This window comes from Pteropus medius, unplaced genomic scaffold (genome assembly GCF_902729225.1).
Source record: "Pteropus medius unplaced genomic scaffold, Ma_sr-lr_union100, whole genome shotgun sequence".
NCBI classification, from domain to species: domain Eukaryota; kingdom Metazoa; phylum Chordata; class Mammalia; order Chiroptera; family Pteropodidae; genus Pteropus; species Pteropus medius.
Genome location: NW_024347731.1, coordinates 683,710 through 695,259, shown reverse-complemented (window position 1 = coordinate 695,259; position 11,550 = coordinate 683,710). Strand labels below are relative to the sequence as shown.

Sequence of the window (11,550 nt, the reverse complement as noted above, 5' to 3'; positions counted from 1 at the left end):
ATTAGCAGATGATTAATAAACTTATAGATGAAAGCTATATGTTTAAGGAGTATGTAATAAGCCAATTAGAAGGTTCCCAAGAGGCAGAGTTTTATTACAAGTTCTGAAAGTAAACAATTGATAAAGTGAACATATTGATAAGAAAACACCAAGTACTTATTTTTAACTATTGTACATTTTAATAAAAATCTTGAAAATATGTAAATTGAAAAGAAATTATAGTTTTACTAAGCCAAGATTAAAAGTCATGTGAGGGGTATGTGTGTGTATGTACACGTCTCGTTTAATTAAAACAATGTTCAAGTGTAAAGCAATTAAGATAGACTCTGAGAAACTGACACTGAATCTTATAAAGGTCCTCAAAGTTATGTTGTTGCTTAGCCTTTGGGCATGAAAATATTTGCTAGAGGCAATAGAGCTCTATAGGAAGCTTTAAGTTTGCAGATGGTTGGAAGACAATTTAGTTTTCTGTTAATGTAGTATATTTATGATGTATATACAGTGTATCATATTTGTTATATTTATATTCATGACATATATATTTATGATGTATATTCTGTTAATACATTTATAATATAGTGTAGTATATGATAAGCAGTGTAGCAAAATGGTTATTCAGAGGGCTTTAGAACCAGACAGCCTGGTTCCAGTCTGAGCTCAGCCACTTACTAATTAGGTAACCTTGAGTAAGCATATTAGCTCCTCTAAGTTTGTTTTCTCACCTCAACACAGTGATAAGAATAGTATTAATATCGTAAAGTTCTTATGGAGATAATATTAATAAATTACTCAGTAGAGTACTTTACAAAATACTAGTTTCTTAGTAAACGTGATATTATTATTAATCAATTGAGAACTCACTCCACACAGAGCACGGCATGACACAGAATGCTAGAAAAAGCGGATTTGGCTCACGCCATCGAGTGTTTTAAAAATCAAGTCAACAGGCTCTGGCTTTGGCCACACACTTATTAAAGTAGAGTACAGATGAGACTGGCATGTCTAGCATAAAAAAACCACAAAAGTACATGAAGCATTTTATATATGTCAGAGCCCTGATGGATTCAATGGCAAAGATGAAACAGAAACCAGAAATTTTATTGTTTGTCTTACGGACCAGAATATGAGACGCAAGATTGAAAACAGAGGTAATTTGAAATATACATACAGCAGAGACTGGACATGTTCTTCGAAAAGTATCCTCATGATGTTAACTATTCTTTTGAGATTACAAATCAATAAAGCACAACTGACTGGCTCTTTGGGTGAGCTGTAAGTTGTGAATATGGATATTGTACTGAAAAATACGAATTTTTGGCATCTGATAATAGAAAAAAATGTTGACAACGCAGTCAAAAATAAATTTAAATGTAAATAGTCCTGATTTTGAAGCTGGTGTAATGGCTTTGGCTAAACTTCAGTTTTGTTGCCCTGATGATTATGCGGAAATCCCTAACACAATTTTCTTTTTAGATCAGGAGTGTTTATATCAGATGCAGTTGTTCAGTTTAGACAAGCACATTTGTATTTTGACACAGGAGATACATTTCTTCTACCACTGCATAAAGAACACAGAACACAAACAAAAATTAATGAAGCTATTATAGCTGTCCAGGCAATTATTGCTGATCCAAAGACAGACCACAGGCTGGAAAAAGTTGGAAGATGAACATTTTAGGATTTGAGCTCTCATTTAGTTAGTATAGTCAGAGCCTATGCACAATTCTGATATATGTAAAGAAATCCAATGTTCGTTCTTCGGGAAATGAAATCCTGTAAATTTGACCAGATACTTGCCACTTTAGGGGTTTTTTTTTCTCCTCTAATAAGTATTGTGGGAAAGTGAGGAGTTAAATTAACAGAAGCAAAATGCTATGTATACAAAGATACTCATGTTAACCTCAACTACCATGGCGAAAGCTGGGGGAAAATTCAACACCCAACAGAATTAAATAATTTAACCATGGGACAATAGCAGCACATTCAATTGCCTATAATCCAGTTTTGACTCTCGTAAAATGCCAATAAATTAAAAACAGTCTGCTGGACTATGTAATATTCCACTGTACCTCAAACCAGAAAGTACTAGTACTTTTATATATTGTAAATCACAATCTTCAGAACAATGCTTTGAGACAGGTACTCATTTGAACATATGAGGAAAGTGAGTTAGAAAGACTTGGTGAGGTTACACAATGTGCTCAATGTCAGGCAGCTGGTAAAGGATGAAGCTGGAATTTCAGCCACACCTGCCAAGCCCAAACACTGCCCCCGGCACACTGCTAAACTAAATGCTCTTCTAAATATTGTTTTTCCTTAACTTCCTTTTTCTGCTACCTTAACGACAATATTCAAATCCTTAGTGTCATTTCCTCCCCTCTACATCAGTAATCTGATTTAACTTTCATACCCTTCCTTCATCATTCTCCCACTTTAGCAATCCTTATTACCTGTCTCGTGGGAAATTGCAATTGTTCTGTTGTTTCTTGTTTTGCTGACCCCAATCTCTGCACACCTTCAATCCATTCTATGACTCACCATCTTCCAGTCGAACTCCTCCATTGGCTCAGTTCTCTAAACCCTGGAGTCCTTTGTTTGTAGTCCAAACCTCTACCTATTCTTTCCCCCAATCAACCTGGCACAATTTATCACTTTCTGTTTTCACTTACACATTCTAATCATCAAGTAAATTTGAAAAAGTATTGTTTTACTTACTAAGTTTTTTTTTTCTCATATGCTTATCCTATTTCCTCAATCTGGAAGTCCCCATTTTACCTAATTCCCAATCTTCTTAGGTAAATGTAAATCCCCTTAAAATAAAGACTTAAAGGAATTGTAATCGGTCACAATGAGTGTCTCCAGATGGGGGTGGGACTTTATTTTTAATGTTTTTTATATTCCAAGTTGTATATATAATTAGCATTTATTATTTTAATTATTTAAAAATTATGTTATTTTAAGAAAATCTTGCATGCATGACAAAATTTATTACTTGCAAACAGAGTGTGCCCAGGATATCTATGATTTATTCACATTTGAACATATAGTACATTGAAGAAAATAATGACTTTCAACATACAGTGAGCTAAGCAGAAATTAAAGAAAAAGATTGACGGAAGCCATTGGTGTCTTTTTTAAAAGACCTCAGTGAAACCTAAAGCACGACTAAAGGCACATGTCAGTTGAAAACAATTTGTTCTGGATACCACAATATCATCCTGTTTAGAGGCTCTGGAATGTGAGAAGAGTAATTGGTTTGTTTGCTTGTTTGAAAGAATACAGCATGGGATATCTGTTGTGGTTAGAGGGCAGGTCCCAGAAAAGAGTTTATTCTGGGCATAGTGAATTTATACATAGACTTGAGAGTAATCCAAGTAGAATAGATTTGGTTGTTCAACTACAAGCACAGAGAATAAACCAATTCGATTTGCACTTCATAGAGTCAATAGAAAGGTATTAGATGACATCAGAAAGAAAATGAAGGAGACACTAAACTGTGTGGCACAATGCTGTGCCCTCCTGGATACAAAGTAAGAGAATTTGCCTAACTGATAATAGTTAAGTTCACAATTGCAAAGGTAGAATGAGGAACACCACAACTGGCTATCAAAAACAAATGCTAGCAGAGGCTATGAGCAAGCTGGAAGCACATATTCAAATATAAGTTTAAAATGAACAATCATAGGAAAGGCCACTTGAGCTTTAGTATCATATTGCCAGAATAACAACTGCCACTTTCATCACATGCTGAATAGAGGAAAAAGTCTTAACTGTGAGGATTATAAGTCTTTCTCACTCGTACATAGTTATTTGAAAGAAATATAAGAAAAAGAGGCCACACTGTATAGGTACACATACAGTATATCAGAAAAGAAATATATTACAATATACTATATTTTCAGGAGGTCATATCTGAAAATTTTCATTTTATTCCCTTCACTGGTCAGGGCTCAGAAGAAAGTGGCAATATCTAATTCTATTCAGATAGTCAAAGATTAAATGTAAAAGCTAAAGTTATAAAATTTATAAATTAAAACATAGGAGATAAATCTTCATGGCCTTAGAGCACAGAAAAAAAATATGTTAGGACATAAATAACATTAACCATAAAAGAAAAATATAGATTGAATTTTATCAAAGTTTAAAACTACTCATCAAAAATTATCATTAATAAAATGAAATGGCAAGCTAGACACTAAGGGGAAATATGTGTAATAGCTATATTTGTAAAATAACTCATAAATTAATGAAAAGTCAAAACCAATTATTTTAAAATGGGCAAAAGCTTGAACAGACATTCACAGAAAAACATAAATGAATGAGTAGCCAATAGCATACGAAAAGGTGCTCAACATTATTAGTCATGAGGAAAATGCAAAGGAAACCACAATGAGATCTCACTACATACCAACCAGATGTCCAAAGCTAAGACTGACAATACCACGTATGAGCAAAATTGTGGACCAATTGAAATATTGTTAGTAGGAGTATAAAAGGATGCAATCGCCTTGGGAACCTGTGTGGCAGTGTCTAAGAAAGTTAAGCATCATCTATCTTATGACTCAGCAATTCCACTCCTAGGTATATTCTCAAGATCAATAAATTCATATGTCAACAAAAAGCCTTGTACAAAACATTCATAGCGCTTTATTTATAGAAACCTCAAACTGAAAACAATACAGATATTTATCAGCAGGAGAATGGGTACACAAAGGGTAGTATAATTCACACAAAAGAATATTATATAGAAATAAAAATGAGCAAACTACTGATAGAACTGCAACTTGAAGAATCTCAAGATATTTTGTTGAGCGGAGGCCAGCCACAATGGAGTATATACTATGTAATTTTACTTATATAGTATGTATATACTATATAAATAATCTATGATGACAGAAATCAGAATAGTGGTCACCTCTCTTGAGGGTTAGAGGTGTGGATTGACTGTAAAAAGGCACAAGGGAACTTTTTATGCTGATAGAAATGTTCCATACTTTGAGTTGGTTTATAGATGCATAGGTGTATATATATGTAAAAACTTCAGACTATATACTTAAGATTTGTGCATTTTACTGTATGAAAACTGTCCCTAAGCAAAAAAAGTTAATCAGAAAAAAAAAGATCTGAAGAGTGGACTTTAAGTGAACCAATGTAAAAAAATGCTAAAACAAAATTTTTTAAAAATGCTCTTAAAGCTATATTCTGAGTGAGAATAATAAAGAATAAATATACCTCATTATTGGCTATTTCCACCTGTTCACCTTTTTTTTTTTTTTTTGCTTCCATTTATTTGACAAAATTGAATGACTTTTACACGATAGAACAAACATTTAAGAGGAAGTCGAAGTCCAAAGGAACTGGTTATTGAGCTCTGGCTTTGCCACTAACTGGTATGAACTTGGGCAAGTCTCTTCACCCACCTGGACTTCTGCTTCCTCATGGTAATATGAGGACCAGACTAGATAACTTCTTGGGCCCCTCCGGCTCTAACTCTCTGTGTGTAATTCCAAGTGTGAGTTCTGCAGCTTAATACAAAGAACAGCACCCAGAGTTCTATGGTGACATAATGAAAACATTTGGCATCATCCACAAACCTGAAATCTGGCAGATGTTTCAGAATGTTAGGCTGCCAAGAAAAGCTTACCAAGGTCATAAGCCTATCCTACAATGATATATTGGTCATGCTAGTGTTGACAGCATTTCATATGATCCCCTCCCAATTGCTGGTGAAGTAAAGCAAGGCTATGAATGGGATCCAGGGATACCTAATTCTTTGTATGCAATGCTGTTAAGAAAGTCAAGAAAAGACTTGGAAGCTGATATTAAGTTCTGTTCCCAGTCCTGTGGAAAACTTTTTAACTCATCAGACCAAGCACTCAAAAAGGAACAAACAACCAATGTTCTAAATAAAAGCATTCCTGTGGGCTTAAAAAGTCATAATACCATTAGACAAACTCCCTTTTTTTTTTTAGGTTAGCCATGTTTAATTTCCAATAATGTTAATAGATCTGAGCGTCGTAAATGTCTCTATAGACGCTGATTTTTTCTTCTCATTTACCAGATACTAATGTCTTCTACAGTTTGAAAAGGGGGTTGCTAACCTACCTATATGAAACCATTACTAAAGTACACTGAGTTCTGTACAAAAGACACTAATTTATTTAGTCCTCAAGGCATTATTAGTACAATTCAATAATAACTGACCATCTTTGGGTAGCCTACATTTTTCATTGCTTAATTCCCAGAGCCCTTTTAGTCCAGTGAATAACAGGACCTTTTCTTTCCTAAGGCATTCAGGGTTCATGACTAAAGAATAAAGAACATTTTTTAAAGCAAATCCAAAAGTGACTTCATAAAGGGTAAAGAACTGGATTTCATATTTTGCTGTTAATCACATACATTCATCCTGGAGGCGTCCTAAATATAATAACTAAATACGTATATCATTTTCTGCAAGGGTTGTTTGTCTATTCATGTTTATTTTTTGTGGTGAAAATAGCTTTCATTTTCTGGAGTATACCCTAACTTCCCACTAATAAAAATGACTCCAAATGTATGAGAAAGAACTAAAGAGTGGAAAAACTTAAGACAAACATTTGATCATATTTCAACCTTGTGGCGCGGAAATGATGGAGACAAAATTAGATCAAAACATGCCAAGTAAATCTGTTGGTTCTTGAAGTAGAGTGTATCTCAAATTAATTTATACTTATGTGTAGTTACTAAACAATGAAAATTACTAATAAAAAAAGATATTTGGAGGTCTTTTCATAACTAGCCTCAAAGAAGTATGAATTCTCATTAAATAAAATATTCCAATTTCATAAACCACAGTATGAAATCAATTACTGAGAGTCACCTTAGGAAGATGAACTATTTCTAAGTACATCCTAGTTTCATTTTCTATGTGTTACATGGAAATTTTCTTGGATAACTAATTTCAGAGGCTTTTTCAAATATACATTACTTTATTCAAAAAACATGTCTAAAAACCTTACTCAAGCAGGAACTCATTCAAAGCAACTTTCTGTACGGACTGTTTTGCTGTTCTTTTCCCGGATTCTGAAGGCAGTGACAGTGGAAGGAAAGTCCATGTTACTTCAACCTTTAAGTGAGGTTCAAAAGCCTTCTGAACACTCTGTCGTCCAATTGTATAGACATGTAGAAAAAAGCTTAGCGTAATTTCTAGGCTTCAATCAAAAACACTTGAATTCTCTTTCTAGAAAGTTGTAAGATTCTTCAGAAAACCAAGGTTAGTAAGAGGGTAGAGACAAGGAATTCTAGGAAAGTGACTGGATACTACAAACTACATAGCCCATCAGAATTTCCAGGACAAGTAAGACTAATAAGATGACAACTTCCCCAGTTATAATTTGCTAGCTGGTGAGGCCTCCATAAGGACCTGAACAACAGGTATTCATAGTACAATTTATCCTCACTATGTGTAGATTCCATATTTACAAATTTTCATGCCTGGAAGGCTTAGTCAACTTTTGATATTTCTTGATAGTAACTAAAATTATTTTTATATTTTTATTTCTTTATTGCATAATTATGCCCATAGTAAAAATATTTAAAATGCAGATACAAAACAAAAGGGAAATTCTTCATAATGCTACCATCAGAGAAAAACTACTGCTGACATTTTGATATTAAGATTTATGGAAGTGTGTGTGTGTGTATGTGTGTGCGCGTGTGTGTGTACTCTTAATGTGTACGCTTAATGTGTTCTGTATATGCTGCCATCATAAATAAACAGTTTAATGGTTATGTGATAAATCATTTTATAGATATTACATAATTTATTTTACTAATCTTCATACTATATCTATTTAAGTGACTTCACATACATGTACACTTTTTTTGTAATAAAGGATGCTACGTAAACTTGTACAATTGTTTTCTCTGAATAAAAATTAGGAGTGAACTTGTTAGGTTGTTTTAGACATTTTGATACTTACAAATGTACTCAGAAGGTTGAGCCAAATAACATTTCCACTTAAGTTTGTGAAAATGAGTTTCTTATACTCTAATTAATGCTGTGCATTACAATTCCTTTTAATGTTTTCTGTGTGCTCTGATAAATAAAAAAAAATGACTTACTATTATGGCTCTAAATTGAAGATTAATTTTAGTCATTGAACATATTACCATGTTTATGGGACAACTGTACTTTTCTATTTGCAAAATGTGATTTCATGAATATTCCCTAGTCAGCCACTGAAGAATTCATCTTTCACTCATCACTCATTAATTTGTATGAAATCACTTTATATTAATGGATATGCTGTCATAATGTTGGAGGCATTTTTTCCCCAATGTAATGTTTGTTTTTTACTTTGTTCATACATGTATTTTGTTTCTTTACATTTAGTGGTAAAAAATTTTTTAACCATTGTATAGTCAAATCATTAAAACTCTGTTTCTGCTTTTGACATTGTACTTCCAAATTATATAATTACATAACCACATTATCTTCTGGTATTTTGTGGTTTAAATTTTTATATTTAATCACCTGTAACTAATAGATTAACTCATCTCAAAGGAACTATTAGGTGGAATGTGTCATGTTGAGAATCTAGGGTATCATTAAAAGTCTATTTCCAGTTTACTAAGACTTTTAATAAGGAATAGTTAAGAAATGTTCCTAAATACATTTTCAGCATCTGTCACTGAATCATAAAGGTTATTTTCCCTCTCATTCATTTATGTGATGAAATATTTAAAAACATTTTCTAATGCTGGACCATTTCCACATACCTGAAATAAAGCAGATAATTAACATATCTGTGAATCTGATTGCTAATATCTTCTTAGAATTTTTGCATTGATATTCACAAGAGTGTTGATTCTGTGTTTATCACATTTTTACACCAGGATTATGCTTCCTTTATAAAGTAAATTGGTATGTTTTCATCTCTCTTAGGTACTAGAAAATTTTTCTATAGATGGGAATTGCTATTCTCTGAAAAACTGAGATTACTCATCTGTCAAACTAGCTGAACAAGCACCTTTTGGGGAAACTTTTTTGACAACATTTTCTATTTCAACTATATTTGCTATCTTAGATTTCCTCTTTCTCCTTAATATAACTTGGTACTCAATATTGTTGTTAAAAGTCAATCATTTTAATTAAATTTTTCTACTGTTTTAATACTTTTTTTACTATTTCAATCTCACCCTTATCTATTATGTTCCCATTCTTATTCCTGATATTAGTTGTATCTACGTCTTCTCTCATTTTCAGTACACTCGTTACATTTTTTTTTTTTTTTTAGGCGAGGCAACCCTTGGTTGACCTCACAGATTGCAAGAACCTTGTCAGTTTACAATCCCTAATTTTTTATTTTTTATGCCTACAGCACTTGGTCTTCCTAGGTGGTCTCCCATCAAGTACTAACCAGGCCCGATCCTGCTTAGCTTCCGAGATCAGATGGGATCAGGCTTGTTCAGGGTGGCATGGCCATAGACAACTTGTTACTTTTATAAAAGAAGCAATTTCTGGTTTACTTCAATTTGAAATTTTTTATTTTTTCTAGATAAATTTGGTCTTTTATTTTCTTCATTCTGTTTTCTATACGTTAGCTTTATTGTTTGTCTTTCTTTAACATCTTGATTTGAAGTTTCATATTCAAAATATTTTTTGAAATGTTCTTTCAAAAGCTGCAACTCATCCTGGAAAAGATTCTATGTCATTCATTTTTTACCAATATTTTTCATAATTCACATTAATTTCTTCTTCTTACTCATCTTTAAACAAAGTAAAATATGACAAGGCCAGTAGTCATCTACACACAGTCCATTGACTTTCCCTTTTTTCCTATCCTCTGTTCACCATGGTAGCCATCAATATTTTTTTAAGTCATTAAAAAAATTAGTTAGATTCACTGGTGCTGAGTGTTCATCCCTTTTCCTGATTTTCATCAGGTTTAAACCAAAAGAACTTTCTGCTCTTATGTGCTGGCATTACTGCCTGCTTTGCTTATTACCAACTATTCTTATACCCCAAACAAATTGTAATAAATAAAAAAAAAAAACTGCAATCCCAAACTGTGTCAGCACAGTCTTTCTCTCATAGCACTTCTCTAAGGCAGAACGAAGCCTCAAGATGCATAACCCACCATCATTTCTGAACAGTCTCTAATCTAGGATTTGAAGTTATCTGTCTAGTTGTTAAAAGACTGAGGGCAGAAAGGGAAACATTATAAAGTGCAGGGGGGATAGGGATTTACGGCAAAAAAGAAGAGTGCCCAGGTCCTAGTTTATGAATCAAAACAAGCAGTTAGAGAGCACAGAAGCATCTCGTATCTTTTCTCCTGTGAACCCTGTTTTGAAAAAGCAAACTCTAGAGACAACGGGGAGACAGAATTTGGGCTCTGTTTCATTCTCTGCACAGGGCACAGGCCTGACACAGGGCTAATGTAAGCCTGAAGCATCTCATTATGCCAAAAAGTGGAGTGCTAAAAAAAAAAAAAAAGAATTAGAATATATAGAAAGGGCACAAAAGCCAACCTAAAAAAGTCTCTAAAAGCCAAGTTTGAACAAATCAAGCAGCAAAATAAAGAACAATAGTATTGGATTTTAACCTCCCCAAAATACATGAGATCGAAATGACATAAATAAATAAATAAATAAATAAATAAATAGATAAATAAATAAATAATAAATGGAGAGGGAAGAACATTCTTTACAGAAGCATTTCAATTAATAAATGTAGGAGGAATGAGAAAAATTAAAACACCACTTTAATCATTGCTGTGGGCAAGATGCACTAATGGATGCTTAAATGAGTGGAACTTTAAGCAGAAAAGGGGTATTTGCAAAATCTCAAAGTATCTCCCTCAAAATATTTAATAATTACAAAGACAATAAAAGTGCCTTTAAAATAGAAAATCCTAGCAGATACCAACTTAGTTAAGTAGTCAAAGTTAACATCATTAGCAATACACACCAACATCATGGGCCCTCTGATATCACATCACCTCTGTGATATCACTCCCAATAATGAATAACCTTCACCTAACCTTGACTAAACATCAGACAAACTCAAACTGAGAAGTGTTCTATATCTAAGTGACCAATTCTCTTCAAAAGTGTCAAGGTCATAAAATAGAAAGACTGAGAAACTCTCACAAATTGGAATAGACTAAGGAAACACAACAATTATATGTAATGTGGGGTGCTTAATTGGATCCTGGACAAGGAAAATAGAAATTAATAAAAAAAAATACTGGTAAAATCTGAATAAATTCTGTAGTTTAGTTAATAATATTGTAGCAGATTTAATTTCTTAGTTAGTCCTATGGACATATATATGTTGTTCACATAAAGGGAAACTAGGTCAAAGGTATTCAGAAACTATTATTTTTGCAACTCTTCTGTAAATCTTAAATTATCTCAGAATAAAAAATTTAAAAATCACTGTGATTTGATAAAAATATTCACATAAATTTCACATATATTTTCCTGATATAGAATACTAATCTATAAACAAAATTTATATTCGCTTTGCCCTCAACATTTTTAACCTTTCAAAATTCTAAAATTTCT

At 32.9% G+C, this 11,550-nt stretch overlaps 1 pseudogene; it reads right to left on the bottom strand.

Annotated features, from left to right (window-relative positions):
• Positions 1-9,353: 9,353 nt before the first annotated feature.
• Positions 9,354-9,471, bottom strand: LOC120614291 (uncharacterized; annotated as a pseudogene).
• Positions 9,472-11,550: the final 2,079 nt, after the last annotated feature.